The following is a 27,591-nucleotide window of genomic DNA, read 5'->3' as shown; positions in this document are numbered from 1 at the left end:
CTGTTCATACTTTCTTACATTTCCTTTAAACATTTGTCCTTCTTTTCCTTTGTATTTATTTGCATTTTTGCTCCCACTTATTTTTGCCACAACACTTGTTTCTTCTGCTTTACACTTATTCTCATTTATCACTTCCTTCGCACAACGACCCGTCAATTCCGCCTTTTTGACAATTTCAATGACCTGTTGAAGAGGTTTCTCTCCCTTGGCCCATAATGCGTCCTGAATGTTGGAATTTGCGGCGCACATCACTAATTGGTCCCTGATCAAGTCATTGTGCATGTTTTCAAATTTGCACGAAAGTGCCAAATCCTTTAAAGCAGAAACATAGTCATCTATGCTTTCCTCTTTACCTTGTTTCCTTCTGTAGAACTTGTACCTGTGTACCGCAACACAAACAGTTGGCTTATAATAATTATCTAGGTCCTCCATGGCCTCATCATACACATTTCTTTAATTTCCATCTCTCACTTTTTTACTGATACTGATACTGTTATACACTGTAAGTCCACCAGCACCCAAACAGTGTAACATTTTTTTTTTCCTTTCCTCCTGTTTAAGCGGTTCATCATCCTTATCAAAAGTTGAAATGTAAATACAAAAATATTCCTTCCACTCTGGGGGCTGTATGTTGTATATGTTCCCTGACGCCATTATTTTTTCTAAACAGACTATTAAATTAGAACTGCTACGTGAAGTCAGTGGCTAGAGCACACATGTTCCAAAGTTCATCCGAATAGTAAACCCTTGAATACTTAAAATAATTCACTTCCCTCTCACCTGAGTATTAAAAGCAAGGCTTCTTTTTCTCCAAAATCTCACACTTAATGCCCCATAAATTTCCTCAAGGTTCGTCTGAAAGTAGACTCTGAATAAAGCTCCGTTGAAAAATCGCTAAAAAAACGAGTCACTGTTTACTAGACTACAAAATGGCTGCACGCACGCTTCCTGTTGTGTGAGTAAAGCCAAAAGACTGGTGCGTCAACTTCTTCTTCGAAGATGGCGTCGGTCCCTGAATACGTCACCGGCGCTCTCACGCACTGCGCACCACAGCTCCCGAGGAGAATCCGATGCGTTGAAAATTCACAACCTCATCAGGTAACTTCTTTTCAATTCACTGCTTACTTTCATCGAATACCTGTGATATTTCCTGTAGTCAGCACGGCTGGCGATGTTCAGGCAGGGTTACGATAATTATTAGTCATTTCCAAACTCTCATGACCGGACAGTCAGATAACCTTCGTCGGTACCGCTTCCTCTACCAACATTTCCTCACGCTTTCCGCCGTGCCGTCTTCAAGGTACTTCCACTTAATTTCCCAATCTTCAGACTCTTTTCCGACTCTTGTCATATCCTCACCATCGGTCCCGTCGCATTCACTTCTTATAATTCTCAAATTAAATCGGTCGTAAAACCTCCCTTGTATAAGCTTCCGTACAATTCAATAAAGACGAAGTGAAAATGTCCTTTCTTTCAACTTCCGATGTAACTTCTTCTTATCATTTCATTACACCAAGCCGTGGGTTCTTCTTTGTGCCGTCCAAGTTTCTCGTCGCCATAATTGTAAAGGTAACACCTGGAAACGCCTTAAGGTGGTAAGTTATTTATTTACTCAGAAGGACGACACATCAGCAGGAGTGCCCTGTGTGTACGACACACTGTTCAATAACTGTCCTAAACCAACTGTCATCAACTGTCATAAACGAACGTACAGCTGTCAACATTCCAGCTGACGTGAGCAGTCTTGCGCATAGGAAGGATAGCGCGCGGGGAAGGGGAGGAGAATAGGGGGCAGGCAAAGATAACAATAGACACAACACATCTCTTTCCTTTACGAAAATTTGAAGCTAACCAGGAAGAGGGTAATTAAGAGAAAAGATGGAATACAACAAATGATATATCTATTCGCATACAAAGTCTTTGTATTTGCTTGGCTTTACCAAGTTACGGCCATATCTACTTGTGCTGGCCATTTCAACTGAAGTTTCTTTTTCCAACACTGGTTCCTGCCCAAACGCAGAGCTTCCTCTTGACTCGCATGAGCTACCCATCTCGCCGGTGGGGATATCAGACACCTCATCGTCAAGTTCCAAGGCATCCTGATCTTCCACGGGTGTGGTGATGCTACTGGCTTCAGGGGATGCCTCTGAGGTACTGGTGCTGAGGTCTCTGAGTTCCCCAATGCATTCGATGAGATCGTGTTCCTGATCATCCTCGGTGGTATGTTCAAAGGAAGGTGACACTGTGCTATCCTCTTCATCATCCGAATCGGATGATGCTAGGTGCAACCAACTATACTTGTCTATAGTATCCAAATTGTCCTCCGCATCCTTGATTTCCCTTGCATCTTTTCCTGTTTGTACACTCACCTTTCTAGAACAAACGGACAACGCAGAGGCATGCCAAACCTTGCCATCGCTGAGGAGCGCAGAGTTACAGAACACCTTCTCCACCTTTAATGGTGCTGAAAACCTGTTCTGCCCTTTAACAATGTGTCCACTTCTTCTTACTCTCACGCTCTCACCTTCCTTGAGTTTGATTTGCTTGCAGTTGTGCTTGCTGTCATACTTCACTTTACTCATGTCCTTCGCCTCTTGGATTCTCTTTCTGACGGTTTCCACTGACCACTCTGATTTCCTTGCTTCCTTGAGCCATCCAATATTGTCTTTTGAGATGGGTGTTCTGCCCCTCATAATCTCAAATGGGCTTATCAAGGTTTTTTCACTTGGTGTGATCCTGTACCCCCAAACCATTTTGTTAACTTCCTTTCTCCAACATTTGCCGTTGTTGTTTGCTAGTTGGATAATGCCTTTTATTACTCTATTAAATCTTTCCACGGCCCCATTGCCGGCAGAGTGGTACACAGAAGTGGTTTTGTGGGTAATACCATTCCTGACAACGAAATTCTTGAAAACCTCTGACAAGAACTGACTTCCGTTATCGCTTACAATAGTTTTAGGTATACCCTCTCTTGTGAAATACCGTCCATGAACGTCACGATGTCTACAGCCTCCATCTTCCTGCAAACTTTTATTTCAGGCCACTTATGAAAATGATCCACTAAGACCAGAATGTTCACTTGTTCTTCTTGCCATTGGACTGGACCCATTATATCGATCCCTACACGCTCCCAAGGCATGTTCGGGCACTTCAAAGGTTGCAAAGGTGGTCTGAGAGTCATTTGAGTCTTATAAGAGTTCACACATTGTGTGCAGTCTCTTACTGCCCTCTCAATTTGTATGTCGCACCCAGGCCACCAATACCAATTTTTAATTCTCTGCTTGGTTTTGTTAATGCCTAAGTGACTCTCATGGCAAATGTTGACAATTCTTTCCCTTAAGGTGACAGGAGGTATCACTTTACCCTGCCTGAAAACAAGGTTGTTCTCCACCGATAACTCACTTCTCAATTCCCAGAAAGGTCTTAACTCGCTTTTTAGATATTTCTTCTTAGGCCAACCAACCACAATGAGTTTATTAACTTCTTTTAGTGTCTCATCCTTTTGACATTCTTTATTCCAGTCCTCTTCTAGTATACTAGGGAACTCTTTGTTTATGCTAGCAACGCAGAGCTCCTCTTCATCCACCCCTTTATCCTCATTATGCAAAGGCAACCTGCTCAGGAAATCCGCGACTACGTTCTTGGCTCCAGGCAAATACTGTACCTCATAATTGTAATCCAACAGCCTTATGGATAAACGTGCTAACCTAGGTGAGGCATTATACAACCCTTTCACTGTCAGCACTTTTACAAGCGGTTTGTGGTCACACCGCAAGACAATCCTTTTGCCCCAAATGTACTGCCGGAAATGTTCCAGCCCCCACACACAAGCCAAGGCCTCCCGCTCGATAACTGAGTACCTCTCCTCAGTGGGAATTAAAGAGCGAGATGCGAAAGCGATGGTGGCTTCCTTGCCATCGCTTTCAATTTGTGTGAGGACTGCACCAATTCCCTTACCACTTGCATCCGTAGTGACTACGCAGTCAAGGTTTGTGTCAAATCCCTTGAGGGGTGGTGCGTCACAAATTCCCTTTTTGAGTAATTTAAAACTTTCTTCACAGTCTTTAGACCATTCAAATTTATTCCTGTTTTTCAAAAGTGTCCTTATGCTATACGTTTTTGTAGAGAAATTCCTTAAAAATTTGGAGTAGTACACCACCAGTCCCAAAAATGCTCTCAGTTCTTCCTTATTCTGTGGAACTGGAGCGTCCTTGATAGCCTTGAGTAGTTCCTTCTTAGGTTTAATTCCCTCTTGAGGAATTTCATAACCTAAGTAGGTGACAGTTTTGTTGCTGAATCTGCATTTTTTATGTTCTGCCGTCATGCCATTTTTTTCCAAGATTTTGAGTACCATCATCAACCTGTTGTCATGGTCTAACTGATCTTTACCCAGAATGAGAATGTCATCCTGGAAAATAAGTAACTTTTTGACCCCTTTGAACATTTCGTGCATAAGTCTCTGGAATAACGCCGCTGCCGACGCTAATCCAAAGGGTACTCTTTTGAACGTGAAACAACCGAAAGGCGAAACAAAGGTGGTGAGGTGCCTACTTTCCGGATGCAAAGGTACCTGGTGGTAGGCAGCGGCTAAGTCTATAGTCGGAAATACTGTCATGTTCTTTGTGAGAGACAACATCTCATTAATTCTTGGAAGGGGATATTGGTCTATGAGAATGTTTTTATTTAAGTCGCGCAAATCAATACACAACCTCAATTTACCATTGGATCTCCTTGCGACTACCAAAGGTGCGACCCATTCAGAAGACTCTGTAGGTTCTATTATGTCTGCTTCCATCAGTTTATTAATTTCGCTCTTCACCTCCTCCCTTAGTGTCATCGGGATGTGCCTAACCTTGTGCACACATGGCACGGCATCCTCTTTGAGTTTTATCCTATGTTGGAATCCTTTCAGTTTACCAATCTTTCCATTGAAGACTTTGGGGAACCTGTTGACTAAGTTACTACATTGTAAAACTTCCTGTTGCGTGACTAGCACAGGTTCAGCGCTGTTCGGGTTCAGTGTAATACCAAGTTTACCCTGGTCCTTCCAACCAAGTACCGAAGGCCCCGCAACAGCAACATACAACTTGCTCGAAGTTTTTCTCTCCTTGAATGTAAAAGAAAGATCCTTGTAACCCATGAGTTCAATAGGTTCCCCCGTGAACGTTTTAAGTGTGATGTCAGGTTTTTCTAAGTGATTCCCTAACTTCGCTTTAAACTTTTCTCTCCATACATCCCTGTTGATTATCGTGCATGGTGAACCAGAATCAGCAACAATCTCAATATTAACACCACCAATTTCAACTAAGCAAACAGGTTTTTTCTTTTTGCAATTCCCATTTACCTCACTTCCTGTTGCTTCCGTCACATTTAATACGCATAAGTTGTATTCTGAGTCATCCGAGTAGTTTTGTTCATCATCCTCCTCATCCTCAACAAATTTTACTTTTTCTTTAATCTTCCTTTTGCAAGCCTTCTGAAAGTGACCTATGAGGCCGCATTGTGTACATTTGTTATTCCTGGCTGGACACTTCCAATCATTTGCCAAATGCTTACTGCTACCACATCTGTAACATTTCAACTGTTCATACTTTCTTACATTTCCTTTAAACATTTGTCCTTCTTTTCCTTTGTATTTATTTGCATTTTTGCTCCCACTTATTTTTGCCACAACACTTGTTTCTTCTGCTTTACACTTATTCTCATTTATCACTTCCTTCGCACAACGACCCGTCAATTCCGCCTTTTTGACAATTTCAATGACCTGTTGAAGAGGTTTCTCTCCCTTGGCCCATAATGCGTCCTGAATGTTGGAATTTGCGGCGCACATCACTAATTGGTCCCTGATCAAGTCATTGTGCATGTTTTCAAATTTGCACGAAAGTGCCAAATCCTTTAAAGCAGAAACATAGTCATCTATGCTTTCCTCTTTACCTTGTTTCCTTCTGTAGAACTTGTACCTGTGTACCGCAACACAAACAGTTGGCTTATAATAATTATCTAGGTCCTCCATGGCCTCATCATACACATTTCTTTAATTTCCATCTCTCACTTTTTTACTGATACTGATACTGTTATACACTAAGTCCACCAGCACCCAAACAGTGTAACAATTTTTTTTTCCTTTCCTCCTGTTTAAGCGGTTCATCATCCTTATCAAAAGTTGAAATGTAAATACAAAAATATTCCTTCCACTCTGGGGGCTGTATGTTGTATATGTTCCCTGACGCCATTATTTTTTCTAAACAGACTATTAAATTAGAACTGCTACGTGAAGTCAGTGGCTAGAGCACACATGTTCCAAAGTTCATCCGAATAGTAAACCCTTGAATACTTAAAATAATTCACTTCCCTCTCACCTGAGTATTAAAAGCAAGGCTTCTTTTTCTCCAAAATCTCACACTTAATGCCCCATAAATTTCCTCAAGGTTCGTCTGAAAGTAGACTCTGAATAAAGCTCCGTTGAAAAATCGCTAAAAAAACGAGTCACTGTTTACTAGACTACAAAATGGCTGCACGCACGCTTCCTGTTGTGTGAGTAAAGCCAAAAGACTGGTGCGTCAACTTCTTCTTCGAAGATGGCGTCGGTCCCTGAATACGTCACCGGCGCTCTCACGCACTGCGCACCACAGCTCCCGAGGAGAATCCGATGCGTTGAAAATTCACAACCTCATCAGGTAACTTCTTTTCAATTCACTGCTTACTTTCATCGAATACCTGTGATATTTCCTGTAGTCAGCACGGCTGGCGATGTTCAGGCAGGGTTACGATAATTATTAGTCATTTCCAAACTCTCATGACCGGACAGTCAGATAACCTTCGTCGGTACCGCTTCCTCTACCAACATTTCCTCACGCTTTCCGCCGTGCCGTCTTCAAGGTACTTCCACTTAATTTCCCAATCTTCAGACTCTTTTCCGACTCTTGTCATATCCTCACCATCGGTCCCGTCGCATTCACTTCTTATAATTCTCAAATTAAATCGGTCGTAAAACCTCCCTTGTATAAGCTTCCGTACAATTCAATAAAGACGAAGTGAAAATGTCCTTTCTTTCAACTTCCGATGTAACTTCTTCTTATCATTTCATTACACCAAGCCGTGGGTTCTTCTTTGTGCCGTCCAAGTTTCTCGTCGCCATAATTGTAAAAGTAACACCTGGAAACGCCTTAAGGTGGTAAGTTATTTATTTACTCAGAAGGACGACACATCAGCAGGAGTGCCCTGTGTGTACGACACACTGTTCAATAACTGTCCTAAACCAACTGTCATCAACTGTCATAAACGAACGTACAGCTGTCAACATTCCAGCTGACGTGAGCAGTCTCGCGCATAGGAAGGATAGCGCGCAGGGGAGGGGAGGAGAATAGGGGGCAGGCAAAGATAACAATAGACACAACACATACCTACTGCAATTACCTCAGAGGGGCTTGTATTGTGTGTTTCTCTGGAGGACAGGGACAGATTTTAGAAAGTGCTGTTGTGGACTTCCATGATAGTGCCTCTTCTGGACAGGAATTCTCACAAAGATGGTGACAAAGATATCAGGAAAAGAGAAAGGAGTGAATTAGAGGGTGTGAGTAGTTTACAGAAGGAGTGCAATTGTAAAGGGAGGTCTGGTGAAACAAGAATTGTCAGTAGGCTCAGGAGACATAATATTATTTATTTATTTACATAAGGTCCTAAGTACCAAGAGGGTGGTTGCACCGTGCTGCAGTTGGTTGCGAGCATGTTAAATCATTTGGTGACTATGCATTTTCCAGGGTGAGCAGCAGTATGGCCTGAAAGTCACATTGTTCCAGTCACTGCCTGAGCAATTCAGCTTTTTTATGACAGGTTCCAGAGAGTAAAGGGGGGGGGGGAGGAAAGTTACAGATTAATGGGGCGACCAGGGTTTGTCTTCTCGGGGTTGGAAACATGGATAAAGTCTTATGTGGGTCACTGGAAAGAGGGTGTTTCCCGCTGATCATGGTGCTTTAAGGCTTGTGGGATGAGGTAAGATTGTAGGTGCATTGAGTTTAGTGACAGAGGTACTTATTGGCTGGTGGAGCCCATTTTCTAGATAAAGGGACATTGTGATACAAGGGTATTTGTTTCTTTGGGTGTTCTCTGTACTACTGGCATGGTAACCCATTGTCCCTCTAGAGCACTCTTTGACTTAGTAAGCATAACAAAATGGCAACACAGAACCAGAATCCTAAGAGTGACATTCATCAGACTGAGCATCATGCATCATGTGCTATGCTCCGGGAAGTGGTCCCTCATTCTCTCTAAGTGATGTCCAACCTGCTCCAAATGGCTGGCATATATATGCAATTGAACAGCATGGGACTGCTGTCACATTCAGATGAGACTAAGCTACAGTCTGATAGTGATATGTGCATGCAGCTGTCTTCTGGCAGTAGTTTTGGAGTTACAATGAGTCAAATTATCCAAAAGGTCCCTTGGCCCCTAAGGAGACACAGCAAATCACCATAGAGCCAGAAACTAAGATGCAATTATATTGTAGCAGTGAGTCCCAAAGTTGCCCAAACGCATCTGTTATGTATTAGTTGTTGTTTGTCTCTATAAAGTGGTCACAATATCAACCTACACAAATATCACATCCACTACATATCGTACTACTACATTGTCAAGGTATTTACTACTCTTAATACCACATCTACTTAACTAGCATTGCAGTGATTGCGTTGATATTTGTGTCAGGCAATATATCACAAGGGATATTGAGGATCTATGTAGGAAATTGGGTTACTGGTTGAGGGGGGTGAAACCCTAGTCAGACAGCAACCACAATTCTTGTCAGTGTGAAACAAAAGCAAACCCCAAATTAACATGTGCTTAACCTGGCACAAAGCAGTCGGGCTTAACTTAGAGGCAATGTGTGTAAAGTATTTATGCAGCTCCTCAAACAGTAAAACGTAAAAACACAACACAAGAATAATTGCATACCAATTTTGAAAAATAGAGTAAAGTTTAATAAATTATTTGACACCAAAATAAAAAAAATCCAATTAGTAGAACCGGAGTTATGTGATTTGCAAGTTTTTGTGAAAATCAAGCGCTAAGAAGCCAAAAGCACCAACTGCGGTTCTTGGTGCAGTAGACCAGGTCCAAGTTCATGACGATGGCGATGTAGTGCGGGCCTGATAAAGGACTGACTTTAGTCCCCTGAAAAGTACCTTGGGGCCTGGGCGTCGAGATGCGAAATACTTGCATCGCACTGCGTGGGTCAGTGTCAAGGAGCCATCGATGCGCAGTTGCGATGTGAGGTCTGGTCTCAAGATGCGTCACGCAGCAGTGGGTCGATGAGCCGTTGATGAGAAGATGCATTGCATGGTGATGAGTCAACAAGCCGTCAATGTAAAGATGCGATATGAAGTCCTGCGTTGTCGTCAAGGAAGCTGTTGGGGCTTGCGAGGACTTGCGCTGAGATGATTCGACATCAAAGACGGACTGCGTTGCTCTCGGCCAGAGTCGATGGCAACCTGCACTATGCTACATCGAGATACATGGAGATGTGTCAACATTGAAGAAACCTGTTATGTTCCTGTACCTTTGGACAGGGGGCCAACCAACTGACCCGTGGAGATTTACTTGAGTTCTGGTTCCACACAAGCATGCTGGATTCAATATCACAGCTCAAATCAGCAGAAGAGTCCTGTGGCAGCAATATCAGGCCTTGGGCAGCAAAGCAGTCCTTTGTCAGCAAGCAGGTCAGCAGGGCCAGCTTTGCAGCTGGGCAGTTCTTCTTCCTGGCAGAGTCCACAGGTTCAGAAGTGATCTGAAGAGTTGGGTCTAATGGCCCTCTATTTATACCTTGTACCCACATTGAAGTGAGAGAAGCTTCTGGAGCCCTCCCCTAGACAGGTGTCTAAACCCTTTGTGAGAGTGCTCAGTCAGAGCCTTTGTGATGTGCAGTGTGGTAGGTGACAGCTCCTCCCTCCTATCATGTCAGAGGTGGGCCATCCTGCCAACACCTATTCCCCTTTTGTCTCGCTGTCTGGGAGCTATACACAAAAACCAATTGCCAGCCTCACCTAGTCATGTGCCCGAGGATACAGATTGCAGGCTCCAAATGATAAAGACAAGAAAATGCCAACTTTTTAAAAGTTACATTTTTGGAATTGTGACTTAAAATCTAATTTTACCAATAAAGAGCGTTTTAAATGACAATTGTTTAGAGGCCAAACTCGACTTTCCTACCTGCCACCAGCTAAAAGTTATCACCTATTAAATGTAATAAGGTAACCCAATATTATCCTGTGGGAGAAGCAGGCCTTTGAGTAGTGAAAAAAGAATTTAAGAGCTTTTCACTACCAATACATGCAAAAGTAAAAGTACATGTCCCACCTTTTCTTTTTCTTTTTTACATATTTTTAATTGTACATGTCCCACTTTTTAAATGCACTGCACTCTGCCCTCTCGGCTGTGTATCGTCTACCCTATGGGTTACTTATGAGTATTAAAAAGGATGGTTCAGACCTGGCTAAAAGGTTTATTTTGCCAGGTTCAAATGGCAGTTAAAAAGTGCACACACAGGTTGCTATGGCCAGCCTGAGACATGTTTAAAAGACTACTTAAGTGGGTGGCAAAATGAGTGCTGCAGGTCCACTAACAGCATTTCCTTTACAGGCCTTGGGTACATGTAGAACCACTTTACTAGGGAATTACAAGTAAATTAAATGTGCCAATTGGGTGTAAGCCAATGGCTGAAGTGGTCTAAACCAATGCCGCATGATGCATATGTTGGTGGAAGAAGAATGTGGATGACACAAAACAGACTTATGGATGACGTTTGGTTTGGAAGCTCTTTGACTAACTATGCTATACACACAGTGCTTAATTTGTAAAAAAAATAAGTGCCAGGGCTCTCGTCAGGCCACTGCAGCTTGCACCACACATTGCCACTGTCATGCTGCCAATGATAGTAACAACACAGCTACTAACCATCACACCCTACAAGTGTGACAATTCGGACTATTTCAGGCCTCCAAAGCAATAAGAATGGCTTTGACAGGCAGAAAATAGTAATTTTTAAAGTTTATTGAATTCATTATTTTTGTTTTTGAACCAATTTTTATTTCAATAACAGCAACACAGGCAGTTATCATTCACATATTAGTTGTATGGTATGCATTCAGTATTTCCATTACATCATTGATGTCAACCATGACATTGGGACAATACCGGGAGAAGTTCTCAGTTCAGCCTGTGCCATTGGGATAAGAACAAAAAACCCAAACAAAACCACAGTATCATGCGGTGACAACGCTCAATCACTGATAATCATAGTATCTCTATAGTCCCACGTTCTTACCATTTCAGATCAAGGAGTTCCCAGGGAATCCCATCAGTTAGTATAATCATGACTCCATAAGTCTATATAATACATGCAGATCGGCAAAGAAGAGAATGTAGCGTGGGCACAGTGAATATATGAGCGACAGTGACAGCCAAGCAGGGCATCCAATGCAGAGGAGCTGGGGTCCGAAGCGGGCGGGGGTATTCAGAAAATAAAAGAACCTCTAAGGGATCAGGACCGGTAGAGGGCATTCAGCAGTTAGCAAATGACTGAATTCATAATTACCTGTTGTTATGTTCATTATACATACAGCAGCAACTTGTGGCAGACTGTCACAAGGGCAGGTGCTGACAATTAATTGCCAGTGCTGAGCGCCTGAAGCCACCAGCTCGAATTATGCACTGTATATACATAATTTTAGTAAAATAAAAAGGTCTTGGGTAACACCAAACCTAAAAAAGCCAAGTAGTCTGGCATTGGATGCCATCCTCTTGCCTTTTCTAAAGCTTATTTGTAATGTTTTTGTAAATCTTTAATACAAACAGATGGATAGGCTTGCAAAGTTAGAGACGCATGCAAAGACACATACAAAGAGAGGTTTTCGAAAATAGAGAGATAGATTTGCCACTATAGATGGAGTTGTAATGACAAATTAATAGATAGACAGACAGACAGACAGACAGACAGACAGACAGACAGACAGACAGACAGACAGATAGATAGATAGATAGATAGATAGATAGATAGATAGATAGATAGATGATAGATCGGTAGATAGATAGATAGATAGATAGATAGATAGATAGATAGATAGATATGCAAAATAAGACAAATGCAATGGCCACCTTGAAAGAACTAGCTCATTCACAGCCATCAAGAAAAGACAATGCCACAAGCAGCTCATTATCTCAAATAAAAGTATGACATTGAACTAAACTAAAATTATACAATTTCCTAATCTCGCCATCAAAACCTCCTCACCAACAGCATCGAAGGAGGTGGCGGTACATGGCACACAAACGGTACATGGCACACAAACGGTACATGGCACTAACAACGACAAAGTAGTTGAGTACTGCAAGAAAGAAAGATGCAACGATGGAGGATTAGCTACCCTTAGAAGGATCTGAGAAGTGAAAGATATGCCAAGTGGAACTGAACAAAACAGTGGCGGCTCCTCCCCTAAGGCGGAGGAGCATTGCCACGCTGAGCAGGTCGAAAAAGGAAACATTTAAATGATAATAACTCATTATCATTTTTTTTTCCCCTTGCTCAGCTTGGTAGGGACGGCGCTGCCCTGCTCACAGTGCAGGGCAGGAGAGGAGTGGTTTGCCCACTCCAAGTGTGCAGTGCGCTTTGACCGTCCGTCTCGGGTCGGTCAAACCGTCATGCGCACTTTGCATGTTCTCCATGCCCAGCCTCCCATTATCTGGCTGAACGCCGGTCCCTAGTGCTCAGACCATTCACAATTGGCTGTGAGACGGGTGCTTCGTTCTGCTTCCTGCCCTGGAAGCGGGCAGAAGAGGACCCAGAGGGTGCGGCAGCGGCGACGGCAGCGGCAGACAGGTAAGTGAGTATTTTAATTTTTAATTAATACCCCCGCCCTGTGACCTGTATTTTCATTTTTTTTTTTTTTTTATCCAACTTTGTTTTTATTTAGAGAAAGAGGTGAGCTCAAAGTACACAGCTGTGTGCCTACAACCATCCTGGCCGGCAGCGAACGAAGTCAAGTCCCATTAAACAAAGGCCTTACAGCATAACATATCACATATATTCCCCCTCCAATTCTCTGCCTTCAGCGTATCGTACCCAGAGCGCCCGCCACCCCATATCCTACCTAAAGCCGTGTACGCACCCGCTGGGGGGTCGGGTAAGGCAAGTGTAGCTGGTGTTGCACGGCAATCTCCGACACGGGTCCCGTAGCTGAGGGCCACCCAACCTCTAGGCCGGGGCTAGTGCGTGCCGCGTGCGTATACAATGTGTTGGGTAGCTTATGTATGGTAGTGTAGTGTCCCGAGGTAAGCGCGTAAAGTCGGAAGGGGTTGGATGGAGGAGCGTCGCGCCACCGCGCTGGGTTACCAAGGCCCTATCACCGCACTTAACCTCTACACGTCCTGAAGACAGGACAAACTAAGTAAACAGAGGGCGGGGGGGATGTGGCGGGGGGAGGGGGAGGGCGGCGGAGGAGGGGAAGCAGAACGGCAAGCGCCGCAGCGGGGTGGAAAGGAAAGTCTAAGGGACGCAGCCTGTGGGGAAGCATGCCTGCACCGTGGGAGGATCCGACCCCGGCGAGCCCACCCGCAGCTAGGGACCCACCAACGTCGAGGGTGTCAACGCCACCGGCCGTGTGAGAACCTCGGAGCGCGTCAGGGAAATCTCGTCGTCAAACAGTTTCAAGGCCCGCAGTCTCGGCGGTTGCAATCGCGCGTGCTCTATCCTGCCCAAGTGGTCCACCAAGGGAGACCAGAGGGTCTTAAACCTAGTATCTCTAAACTGGAGGCGGGCTGTAAGCAGTTCCATCGCCAAAACCTGCCAAAGGCGGGCGAACCACACGTTGATGGACGGTGGCTCCGCCTTCTTCCAGTACACCGCCACCGTTTGTTTTGCAGCACCTAGCATATGAAGGCTCAGGTGCCAATCACGGCCTGTCATTGCCCGTCGCGACGTCGGCCGAAGGCCCAAAATAATCGTGAGGGGGTCCTCTGGCAGGGGGTAGCCCAGCACCCTCTTGATGTGGCTGAGGACTTCCTTCCAATAAGTAGTCAGACTCGGGCATGTCCACCAAATATGGATAAAGTCTCCTGGAGCCTGGGTACAGCGCCAGCACAGCGGGGACACCTTGGGGAACATCTTCTGCAGTCGGACAGGGGTGTAGTACCACTGGGTCATCACCTTGTAGGCCGATTCCTGTTGGGGGATGCTGCGGAAGGTTTTAGGGATATCGCTCCAGAGCCTTGTCCACTGGGCGGAATTAATCCCGGAGCCCGAAAGATTCTGCCATCGCTCTTGGTACGGGTGTAGGCCTGGCCGCTGGGAATGCTGGAGCACTTTATAGACTCGAGAGACTAGGCCCTTGTATGTGCCAAACGTGCGCGCTAAGTGCTCAAACTGGGTGAGAGGTCTCGTGGCCGCCTGCACCAGCGAAGAGCCCTGCACCCAATGCCGAAGCTGTGCGTATTGGAACTTGTCCCTGTCAGTCAGCCCAAAGTCCCTTTGGCATTGCTGGAAGGATTTGAAGGTCCCTCCCTCAAAAAGATCTCGGATCGTCCGGCAGCCACTTTCCGTCCAGTTCTCAAAGTATGGCGAGCGGCAGGCCGGCGGAAACTGGGGATTGCGAGCTAGAGGGGTGTGCGGTGAGGGGAAGGTGGTGAGGCCCCTGCGGACCGCCACCTTATCCCAGATCTCTAAGACCGTCTTAGTGGGGACCGCCATATACGCACTACGGTGACGCGCCGCCCGGGGCAGCCAAGCGTGATCCCAAATCGGGCGACAGGTAACTGCCCTGTCCATGTAGAACCAAATTTTCTCGCTTTCCCACGCCCCCCACTCCAGGACATATCGGAGGTGTGACGCCCAGTAGTAATCCAGTAAATTAGGACAAGCAAGGCCGCCTCTATCCCGAGGGAGCTTTAGGATTTTGTTAGAGAATCGCGGCTTCTTACCTCCCCAAATAAAGGAGATCAAGTCCCTTTGTAGCCCCTGGATGTAATGTTCCGGGATGGGAGTCGGCAGGGTCTGAAACAAGTAGAGAATCTTTGGCAGCACGGACATCTTAATTGCATTGAGGCGACCAAGCCAGGAAAGCGGCAGTGCCTTCCAGGTGCGCAAGTCGTCCAGGACAGAGCTCCTGCACTCCGGCCAATTGGCCTGCGTCCAGGTGGCTAGGTCCGGCGTCAAGTTGAGACCAAGGTATCTCACGGAGTCGCTCGCCCATTGATATGGGGTGCTCGTCCGCAGCGCCGCCGCCTCCGCCTCCGGGATCGTGAGATTGAGCACCCAAGACTTGGTGTGGTTAATTTTAAGCCCGGAGGCCCGCTCATAGGTGCGTAGCAGCGATTGCGCGGCTGGGAGCGAGGTTGAGGGCGCAGACAGCGTGAGGAGGAGGTCGTCAGCGAAGAGCGCAACCTTATGGTCACGTCCCCGAAGGGAGATGCCCTTGACATCCGGCGACTGGCGAATGAGAATAGCTAAGGGCTCCGCTACCAGGGCGAAGAGCAGAGGCGATAGGGGGCAACCCTGCCGCGTGCCCCTGCAGATGGGGAATGGCTGTGTAAGTTGGCCATTTACGCGCACCCGGGCTGCCGGGGCAGCGTATGGGGCCATGATGCGTGCTTCCATTTTGGGCCCAACCCCTACTTTCCGTAGAACCGCTCGAAGGAACTCCCAATCTACCCGGTCGAACGCTTTTTCAGCGTCTAGGGACAACAGGCAAGCCGGGATATCCCAATGCCTGGCCTTTCCCACTATGTGGGCAATGCGACGAACATTGTCTGCCCCCTGGCGTTGGTGGATGAACCCCACCTGATCCGGATCCACGAGGTGCGGGAGGTGAACACTGAGCCGTTTGGCAAGGATTTTAGTATATAGTTTAAGATCTGTGTTCAACAGGGCTATGGGCCGGTATGAGGAGCAGAGGGTGTGGTCCTTCCCTGGTTTTGGGATGAGGGCAATCTCAGCCATCGCCATGTCCGGGGAGGGCCCTCCCGAATCTGCGAAAGAGTTAAAGAGACGAAGAAGGTAGGGTTGCAGCTGCGGCAAAAAGGCACGGAAGAACGCCACCGGTAGCCCATCCGGCCCAGGTGTCTTGCCTAGCGGAAGATCTCCCAGGGCTCCCGCTATTTCTTCCAGTGTAATGGGCTCCTCTAAGAGCTCAGAGTGATGTTTACTCAGCGGCTCCCATTCACATTTACCCAGAGTCTCTGTGATCAATGCAGGGTCCGGCGGGTCTCTCTTGTATAGGGAGGAATAGTATTCATGGAACGCCTGAAGTTTCGCTGCTTCAGTGGTCACCCATGCACCTCCCACCCCCTGTAGCTTCGCGATGTGGGCCCTGGCCGCCCTCGCGCGCAACCGCCGCGCTAGCACCGTTCCCACCTTATCCCCGCCGATGTAAAAGCGCTGCCGGAGCGCAAGGAGTGCCCGTTCCGCCTTATTCGTCCTGTGTGCCCGTAACTGACCCCTAAGGACCGCCAGCCGCCGCTTATGGGCCGCCAATGGGCGGGTCTGGTCCATCTTCTCCAGCGTCTTGAGTTCGCGGGTGAGTCTGGTTTCGTACAGTTGGGCCTCCCGTGTCCGCGCGGCAGCTATAGCCGTGAGGGTACCCCGTATCGTGGCCTTGAAAGCATCCCATAGGAGGGGGAGGGGAGTCTCCGGCAACTCGTTGTGCTCAAAGTATTCCAATATGGCCGTCTTTATTTCCTCCCTGTCTACCGGATCCCGTAGGGCATGATCCGGGAACCGCCAGCGGCGTGGACCGGAGGTGCGAGTGGAGCGCTCGTGGAGTAACATCTCCACATGGGCATGATCGGAGACCGAAATGCTCGAGTGTGAAGCCGACATAGTGTCTGGGAGCAAAGAGTGGGAGACAAAGAGCATGTCGATGCGAGAGTAGGAGCGGTGTGCATGTGAGTAAAAGGTGAAATCCTTCAGCTCCGGGGAGTGATAACGCCACACATCTACCAAGGTCAAAGCAGTAAGGGATTTTTTCACAGTGGCCGACAGGGCCCCCACGCCATGGAAACCTCCCCCACAGCGATCTAGCTCCGCGTCCCAAACCAGATTAAAGTCCCCCCCCACTATGAGGTCCGAGCCCACCGGGTCAAGATACTCCCAGATGACCCCGCGCAGGAAGGCGTCCTGCCCCTGATTGGGTGCATAAAGATTACATAGCGTAAGCCTACGGTGCCCCCTCGTGAGCTCCACCCTCAGGACCCGGCCCGCAGCGTCTCTACGCACCTGTGTGTCCCCATGACAGAATCCCGCCCGGCAGAAAATAGCAACCCCCGCTGTCTTAGTGGCCGCGGATGCCCAAAATCTATGAGGAAAGCGCGGATGGGCCATACGACCCACATCAGCCCGTAGAAGGTGCGTCTCCTGCAGAAATACTACGTCTGCACCCTGTTGGAGCAGGTACCTCCAGATCTGATGTCGTTTGCTAGGTGAGTTGAGCCCCTTCACGTTCAAAGAGACGACCTTCCAGGAGGGTACAGTAGTCATAGACATGGGTCAACATGTGCAGTTGTCCCCCCCGCCGCCCCCAGCCCCCCCATAGAGCCCCCCCGCCAGAGGGTTAGGAAGTAATGAGGGAGAAAGACGAAAAAACAGGGACAAACGAAAGAACCAGAGTCACAAAACGGCCAACATGGCCAACAAGGACTATTCCAGTCTAGGGAGTGGCCAGGCACTTCGGCACAGGCTATCCCAGAGATGTCACTCTCCCAGGAATAGTGGTGGGGGTCCGTCGGCACTGCCGCCATTCTCCAAGTTAGAAGGAGCCCCGGGCCGCCGCCCGGCATCAGGAGCTGTAACAGCGATCACAGCGAGAGGGCCACAATCTCCTCCCCCACCAACAGCCGGTAGCCCCAGAGCGGGCCATCTCGTTTTCTCAAGGAAGAAGGAGCCCGAGTTGCTGGCCCGGAAGTTCACTAGGGAGCGGGCTCCTGTGATCCCGCCGGCGATGATCCGGCCTCCAGGGACCGAATGTGGCGTATGATGTCTTGCTTGTCCCTCGAGGAGCGACTAGCAGCAGGGGAGGAAGAGCGCCCCGCCCGGCGCACCCTGGACCAGCTAGGCTTAAGCGAGGCACGAGGCCCCGCGGCACCGCGCACCGGGCTGGCCGGAGGGGAGTCTGGGATCTGGAGTAGCTGCGCGGCCTCCCTGTAGGACCGCAGCACCCGTCGTCTGGACTCCCAGTGGAAGATGAGGGCGAAGGGGTGTCCCCATTGATAGCGAATGTTGAGGTCTCGCAACTTGTCCGTAACCGGCCGGAAGGCCCGCCTGCGCCGGAGAGTCGTGGGGGCCAGGTCCTGGAACAGCTGGATCGTAGCCCCGTTGAATTTGATGTCCGTCCTGTCTCTGGTCGCCTTGATAATAGCCTCCTTTTCGACAAAGAAGTGGACCCGCGTCAGGATGTCGGGAATCAAACCTGGCCTCCCGGGTGGGCCTGACACTCTGTGGGCCCTGTCCAGAGTCGGCGGAGAGGCGTCATCATCCCCCCGGAGTTCATGCAGAAGGTCCGCCACAAAGGTCATGATGTCTGCCCCCTCCGCGCCAATCGGGACGCCCCGAATGCGAATGTTGTTGCGGCGCCCCCTATTTTCCAGGTCCTCCTGCCTGATCTGCAGCTCAACATTCTGCTCCTCCAGGGCCGCTATCCTCTGCCACAGGCGTTCCTGGTCCTCCGAGCGAGCGTCCAGGGTCTTCTCCATGTCGTCGACCCTGTCTCCAAGCTCCCCCACATCTTTCCGGAGCTCCTTGACGCAGGCCTGGACCTCCGTGCGCAGCGAGCCGATTTCGGACTTGAGGTCCTGCATGAAGAGCGCCATGAAGGACTGTGTCACTGGCTCCGCCGACCCACCAGCCCCTACCGTCTGCGAGCCCGTCGGCGCCCCTCCAGGCTTATTCCAAAGGTCCTTCACTGTGGCATCTTTCGTGGGCGCCGATGAGTCTTTTCCCGGCTTGGTGCGCGTCATTATGCAGTTATACGCTGCCTCTACAGGGAGACCCCAGCCGCAGGTCGGCCCGTCCACTCAGCGCCCCCGGAGGGCCAGCCAGCGCCGAAGGGTGCACAAGCCAGGCCGAGTCGCGTCCAGCGTAGGGCTGTCCCACACTCCAAGTCGCGGGCCCTATCGCAGCGCCGCAGCGGATGTGTCTCAGGTGCAGCAGTTGACCAAGGCCTCGCGGCCCACACCGATATGATTCGCCCTCAGGGCACGGACGCCGCCAGGTCGCCGGGCCCACCAGACTCCGACCTAGGGCCCTCCCCACTCTCGCAGGCAGCGAACAGCACAGCGTCCGGTGCTCCGAGGAGCGCGTTTTCCCCGCAGCTCAACAACCACTTAGGGGGGTCCGGCAGCCAAGCAGTCCCACTGTCCCAAGTCCCGCTGACGCCGCACTGCTCAGCCCCGCTCGTCCTTAGTGTCCAGCAGGGGGGGCGAGCCAGTATCCAGGGCCCAGTCCGGCTCTCAGGCCCACGACCACAACCCGCGAGGATCGACCAGCCAGGCCGCCTCCGGTCCAGGGCTCAAATTCAGGGCCGTAGTAACATCCCCCGCTCTAGGCCTCCAAGCGCTCCCACCGTAGCCGCCGCCACCACGAGGACAGCGCTCCCAGGGGTACTCCAGCGCCTGGGCCCACCGCTGCCAGGGCTTCCCCCGCTACCTCAGGCTTTCCGCCCCCTCTGGTGTCAGGGCGAGCCGCCCCGCGGGCCGATGCCTCCCGCCGACCTCCTCACCTCAGGCGGAGTCCAGCGCAGCAGAGTCCAGCGCTCGCTTGCAGAGGCCGCAGCTTCAGCGGTGCAGGGTCCCAAAATGGCGGCCTCGCCCACCGGAGCAGACGTCCCAGCGCCTCTGCCCTCAGCCGGTACCAGGGAGTCTCGGCCCCCGCTCTCCGACACCTCCGATCACTCCCAGGCCGGCCAAACAGCTCTCTCGGCAGGCTCAAGCTCCCGGGCAGTCCGCGGGACCCAGCAGTGTTCCCAAGCGCAGATCGCGCAAAATGGCGGCCGTCTCCTCCGCGCCCGGGAGCGCCCAGCGTCCAGCCTCCGGTGCCGCCAGTCGCACTCCCCGAGCCCGCCACACTAGGCAGCGGCAGCCCCCTCCAGTTCCGCCAGCCTCTCGCACCAAGGGGAGGCCGTATACCGGCCGTCGAAGTGCCTTAGAAAGCTCGTTTTAGCCGGCGGCAGCCCGGAGCTCCAGCAGCCCGCGTCCTACTCCATGCTCGGCTTGGCCACGCCCCCGTATTTTCATTTTTAATTCATTCCACCCCGACTCGCCTCCCCACCACCTTCAAATACCTGCTGCCACTGGAACATATAATAAGATGCGAAGAAACACCGCATTACCTACACTAGAGAACTTGGCAACAACATCCAGTGAAAGCAAACAACTTAGCAAAAGCAGTCAATGAAATTAAAGAATTAAAGAATCGAGCAACGCCATCCAGCAATATCCGGAGACCACACCACACAATCTGTTCATCCACAAACATTGGGGAGTTTTGGTACAGAGGAGGAACATTGTGTTCTGTTACCAGCCCTCCATGCATACATGGCCTGCTCCTCAATAAGTAAAATTTCTTGTCATTTTCATAATACCCACTGTAGTTTTCCAAGCAGGTCATTGGGCTCTGCCCCACGTGATACTCATTGCATGCTCCTGGAGGTCTGGTTGCATTCGCTCAGGCTGCATTTAGTCACCTCTGACGCTCTCCTGGTTCGGGTTGTTTCCTATTCCAAAATCATTCAAGCCCTGAATGCAGGGAGTTCTGTGAGTAGGGTCGGGACAGCAGAGCAGAAACAACCATGGCCCTTCAGCAATGCAGCAAACTAAGGGAGAGCAACATTCATTACAACTGTATAAGATTAGTGTAGCTAAGCATCAGAATACCAGCATGAATTGGTCTCAATGCTGAACTATGCCCCGGCCACTCACCAAGCTTTGTGCCAGTAGCACAGATGACATTTTGCACGGTAAAACCTATAGATCCATCCTAAATGTGTTGTTGTTGCTTAGAAGTAAAGTAGGCAGAGATTACTAAAGCAGCATACTTGTATGATACACCGCTTTAGGCACAAAGCATCCCGATTTGGTGACATTCCTCACCATAGTTCATGAGCAGAATAGAACTTCCTCTACATTTTTCAGGGAAACTAAGCTGGCTTTACTCAATTTTACAAATGTTGCTTTTGCTTAACTCACAGCATTGCTGAGGTGACATAGTTCCATTTAGTGGATGTTTTTCTCACAAGAAAGTCTTCACCCACTGATGCCTTTGAACTCTCTGCCTCAGTTGAGTCCATCAGGAGAATGGGCCTCCCAGGTGACCAAATAGAATCAGGGTGATTTGCTTAGACTCACTGGAAAGTATGCAGCAGGACAACATAGTGAGATCTCCAAGTTTGAAACATTTATTGATGCTTTTAGAATTTATTCAGTATGTTTTGTTTAAAACCAATTTCGATTGTTAAGGGATATTTAATATCAGAAACTGGGTACAGCAATTGGTTCCAGGTTTTACCCCCTCAATGCTGACCTGTTTATGAGCTTATATGCGAGGGAGCATGCCTGGAATGAGAGAAGCTGAGGCAACAAATTCGTCCTCTGGTTATATTCAATTGATGATATATTGATGATTTGAAATGCAACTCAGAATGCATTAACAGCACACTTTTCTTACTCGAAACAAAATCATTGTAATATTTAATTTACTTCAGAATTCAGTGCAACTTATATAATATTCATGGATATAGACCTGAAAAGCTAAAGGGAACATTCTGAAATACAATTGCCATGTAAGTGCCATGTAAAGAGAACAGTGGTTGATATCATACTGCATGCTTCTTTTGGACATCCACTGAAACAGATTGAACACATTCCTTCCAGAGAATTACTTAGAAACAGGATGGATAGTGATAAAGACCTTGATTTTAGTCGAAAAGTATGAAAGCAATTAAAATAATTCAGAAATAGAGGCCTGTTCTTAGAAAATACAGGAAGAAACCTAAACTAAAGGATCAACCACATCCAGGGAGGAGTTATTGAAAGATAAATACAAAAAGAACTAATAACACAATATTGTGTGGTGAATTGACAAATATGTAACCTCACTAAAACACCCACTGCAAATAACTGGCTTCCGGCCAAGCTCCCAAGATTCCATAAATGTAGACAATCCAATCTTTGAAAATATATATTTTACAATACATGTGAATTTAGCAGTCATAATGCACAAGAACATATGAAATCAAAACATTCCTCATTTATAATACTAAACTGTATAAACTGTGTATTGATCTAATCATCTGCATTGGTCACAAACAGTACTTTGGCTCCTGTATAAGGTAATTGCAAGAAAGCTGGAGTGAACATGTCAGGGCTATTAGAAAACGTGATTAAATACCCACTAGCAGTTCAGTTCTGAGAAAGATATCTGATCATAGAAATGATCTGATCCCGGAATTGAAAAATATTAAATTTGTTGATCTTGAATGTATTCTAAAGAACAGAATAGTGGTAGCACATGAGTTAAGATAAATAAAGCAGAAATCATATTGAATCCATGAACTACATACAAGTATGGAAGGCTTTAATGTGGATGAATAACCCTCAGTCTTTCATATAAAAAGTGAAAGATGTGATCTAACTAGCAATTGTACAAAGAAGAGTAGCAAACACATAATAAGTAAAATAATTTGTTTGCCTCTTTATTTAAGTATATTTTATTTTTATAGCACAAACCTAGTCAAAAGGTAGTGGAGCACTGCAAATGGTCAAAGGCAATTTTAACATCAGCGAGTAGTAGGAGAGGAAGCTGAGTTGTGGACAGTTGAAGCTTTGGATTGGAATGTTCTTTAAAAAGGTGAGTCTTCATACCTTTCCTAAATTCGACTGTTGTTATGGTTGTTATAAATTATGTAACATTGGAACAATGGATGCAAGTTGGTATAATTAATGGACAACTGAGAAATCTCATTTTTTGGATATGAGAAGTAAAACTAATAATTGCCTAACAAATCCAGAGTAAATGCTGTCTCTATTATAAAAAACAAACTATTTTCAGGTTTGATGTACACTCCAGAGTTAAGCATGCTTTAAATATGTAAATGTCCTAACTGTACTGGGCCAAATCTCTGCTACACCATCACAACTAAAATCATGCATAAGTAATACCTAGGCAAATGGAGGCATCTGTAATGCTGTACTGCCATTGTGTAGAAGACATTCTTTGAAAAAAAAACTCATAAACGCATGTTAAAGAAATTTCTTACACTCCTGATTGAACATACTTTTACACTTTTTTGGAATTTATGAGACTTCTCAGTTGTACATCATGAAAGCGGTGCCAGTCACAGTTTCCCAGGAATACTCCTGAGATAGTCACGTGACTTATATTTTTGGTGCCATTTCCCAAATTTAAAATTATACACACTGTACAATTTGACCATTGAAGAAAGCCAGCACCGCCATTCAATTCTAGATCATTGGTGAAAGAAAATTCTTGGAGAACTCCCTTCCTGTACAACGTTTGTGGGTGTTCTGTTCCCCTTGAAACTCTGATTACGGATTTTACTCTAGCACTTGACTAGTGTAAATCTCCAACCAATTCCTTGTTGGGAAAATTTTGAGGGGATCTTGTGAATGCTCACAAACTGATGTGTTAGTAGACATTCACAAACTCACAAAGCAAACCACCACTTGATATGTCCATCCCTTGTTTGGGAGTTACTTATAAATAATCTTTTACAACCATATCCTTATATTATCAGAGAGTAAATGGTTCTACCCTGTACAATCACCTTTTATAAAAGGCTGCAGGCTTAGATCCAGCTATTTTTTAAAATTACTTTGCGAATTGTTCCTTACGTATTTCTTGCCCTGTGTTGTGAGATGGTGAATATAGCCATGACAATCATCTGCTTCTTTCCATAAAGAGCTTTTGTTGTGCAATTTTATGGCAAGACCAGAGGCTCGTATTATGCATCTCTAATCCTGCTTTATTTAAACAGCAGCAGTCAACAACGTTAAAAGACTACAAATTCCCTCTGGTTTAGAAACAATAAGCCAATGGTAGGCAATCAGTAGTACTACAATTGACCAATCAGGGCCTAGTGACCCCCTATTTTCTTGCTGCTCGCAGTCAAGGTAAGCATTATTTTCACTTTCTTCATTACTTATTAATGCATTGTTGAGTTATTCGAGAATTGTTGCAGGTGTTGGTTTTGAATAACTTTAATAGTGTTATCTTTGTTTGTTGTCCCATTTTTCTCCTTACATGCCACACGCACGACCGTCTCTCTCCCCTTTTACCGGCTTTCCTTGGTCACACCTGCCATTTTCCTGTGACTCAGTACAACAAACACTTTTCTCCCTGGATGTGTGGCAGCCTTTAAACACTATGGCAGTGCCTTTCTACAATTTTCTGCTCCAAACGGTTTGAACTGCAGCGCGTTCAAAGCTCTTATACGCCTCTAGGGTGTGGCCTTGTTTCACACCCCCTTTCCTCAAGTCAGACTAGCATTGCCAGAGATTCTCCTCTCTCTGGGTGTATACCTTTCTTCCTCAAACTTGCCTCAAGTTCCAGCTAATCCCTTAACACCCACATTTACTTTTAGTGAATTTTCACATATTTTCACTTTTTTTTCCTTATTGTTACAGTCATGGAGGCAGGCAATTCTTTCATATTTAATGATAATGATGATGGGGAGGATTTCTCGAATAACCTGAATTGTTTTATTTCATCCTCCCTGGCTCAAGGCGTTTCCTCATTACTGAACAAGATTGCAATTGTTTTTTAAATACTGTTATTAATTTATTGCCTCAGAATATGTTGGCCCAATCTGCGGGGAAAGAAAAAAGCACAAAGCCATGGTGATGCAACCACTGGATCAGTCGGAACAAACAAATATTGCACTTTTGACTGGTGAAGTTTCCTCACATGGGTTTGAGGATGTAGCTCGTTTTAGGCCTCCTTCTAAGGTGGGGAATAAATCCACTTCTCAATGCAAAAACTAAAAATGTAAAAAACAAAATCCAAAATTGTGATCTCTGATATTCTTGACGCCGATGATGATATGGTTTATCCTGAGACTGATGAGGATAATGATAGGGTTGATGACTCAGATTTCTGGTAGTGTCCTCCAGAAAAGAAAACAAAGATGGATTCCACCTCTAATGATTTCTGTAATTCCAAAACAGTATCGGATGTTTCGGGTCATCCTATGTTTGATCCTAAATTAATTCATCATCCAAACTCAATGGAATGGCTTCTGTTTGACTGCGTAGGGGAGTATATTTCAGCCAAACTCCATATAGCTTTAGACAAAAAGACCACAGCCAAATTGAAATCAGGATGTCCCAGAACTTCTATACCTTTTCAGATTACTTCTATTCCAAAAATTGATCCCAACAAGAGAACATTTTTCTCATGATATGGCAAGAAGGGAGTGGATAAGGCCTAGTCGACATTCCAGGATAAAATGTTGGACATTATTGGTCCTCTTTCATGTATTCTGGATCTAGAAGAAGCTGCCAGGTCCAATAGTGCTTTTATTGATGCAGACAGAAGAACTGACCCTTCTGGTTATTGGGAAACACCAATTCGACTATTACCTATGAAAGAAGAGAGGGTTTACTCCTAAAACTAGATCCCAAACATGCAGACCTTGCATCAAAGGATCCGGGCATTAAAGCTCAAGGTTTGTTATTTGGTGAATCCTTCAATAAGAGATTAAGTAAATATGTTAATACATTCACCTCTTTGGAAAAAGCACAACAATCCCTCAGGAAGTTATTTCTCATCATGTTTTTGCCAAGGTCGGTAGAGGCAGGAGCCATTCTTCCAGCCAAAACTTCAGTAATCAAGGGTTCAGAGGTTCCTTCAATTCCAGCTATCAAGACTTCAGACCTCAATTCTACCCACAAAGAGCAAGAGGTTACCTATTGTGTTCCATCACTTCCAACCCTTGGCTGCTTAAGGTTATTCCATCCTTTTTAAACTTTCTTTCCTCCCCTTCTAAAATTCTCAAGCAAAATGTCTGCCTTAATTGCCAAGAAATCAGCTGCCTTTTTCTCAAACAGGCAATCCCTGGTTCTTACCCTCATCCTACAGGCTTCTTAAGCTCACTTTTCTTGGCTCAAAAGAAGAACAAAAAGATAAGACCGGTTATAAACCTCAGAGACTTCAATCAGTTTGTCTTTTATTGCCATTTCGAAATGAAAACTATTATACATCTCAGAGACGTGTTGTTAAAAAATGGCTGTATGGCACATTTGAATTTCTGTACGCATATCTCACCCTCCCTCTTCATTATGAGTAGAGGAAATATCTTCAATTTCAATGGCAGGGAAAAACATATCAATTTTCCTCTCTTTCCTTTGGTCTTCATTCTGCACCATGGTGCTTTACAAAGAAACAAAACCAGCCGTATCCCATATCAGCTCTCAAGGTATCAGACTTATATCTTATTTATACAATATTCTTCTGATGTGTCAAATTTTCAAACACTTCACTCTCAAAATCACATTACCTGTTCTTTTCTACCGGATCTAGGATTTCTCATAAACAAGGAAAAGTTGATTTTAATCCCTGCCACTCAAATAGAGTTTCTGGGTTTTCTAATAAACTCAGTAGATACAACCCTTCATTTAACCCAATCCACGGTGAAAGCAATCTAATCAGAAATTGCTGGTCAAATTCAAGACCCTTTTAGGTGCTTATAAGGTCTTCTCTGCCGTACGTAGAAATCTAGGTCTCGGTAGATAGAATTTTTATTCTCCTATTAAGAATAATCCCAAGATACCGGATATCTTTGGACCGTCGTACTTTCAAACCTGGGCAGACAAGGGGGTAAAGAAATTAGGCAACCTTTGTTCACCCGAGGGGTTCTTGCCCTTTGAGGAACTCCAATCCCGTTGGACAATAGAGACTCCTTTAAAAATATATTGCTATCAAATCCTTCTTCTTGCGGAAGACAGGGGAATCTCAGGTTTTGCTAATTGTGAATTGATTGGGAAACTTTGCGCAACTACCCCCCCTCGCATTGGCATCTTTTATAATTTCCTTAATAGGTTTATGCCTGACGATTTGACTATAATTTATACTAAGTGGCAGCAAAAATTGAACATTTCTAACAACATTTTCTGACTTGCGCTTAAATCTGCCCAAAATGATCTGCTGTCTGCCAGTCTTCAGGCACAGTTCTACAAAACGTGTTTTTTAAAATATTTCACTCCTTCCAGGATAGCGAAATGGGGGACTGGGAAAAGGTACACACTTTCCGCGCTGTGCTGAATTCAGCGCCGAGTCAATCTATATGTTCGCTACTTGTGTAAAATTGGGGCTATTACTAAATAAAATACAAGCCTTCCTAGGTCAAGTGCTATTCCAAAATGTACTTTTAATACCCACCACCATCTTGCTTGGTATGCAGGACTTATAGACAGAAAGAACGGGGGGCCTAATATTCGTAGCCATGGCTGCCTACAGTCTGTGCATTGCGTCCGCCTGGTTGGACCCTAATCCCCCATTGTTTACGCACTGGTTGGCCCGGTTTTACTCAAGGGCAGTCAAGC

The sequence above is a fragment of the Triturus cristatus genome, chromosome 9 (genome assembly GCF_964204655.1).
Source record: "Triturus cristatus chromosome 9, aTriCri1.1, whole genome shotgun sequence".
Taxonomy (NCBI): domain Eukaryota; kingdom Metazoa; phylum Chordata; class Amphibia; order Caudata; family Salamandridae; genus Triturus; species Triturus cristatus.
The sequence above is the reverse complement of the archived record's forward strand: the minus strand, read 5'-3'. Positions refer to the sequence as shown.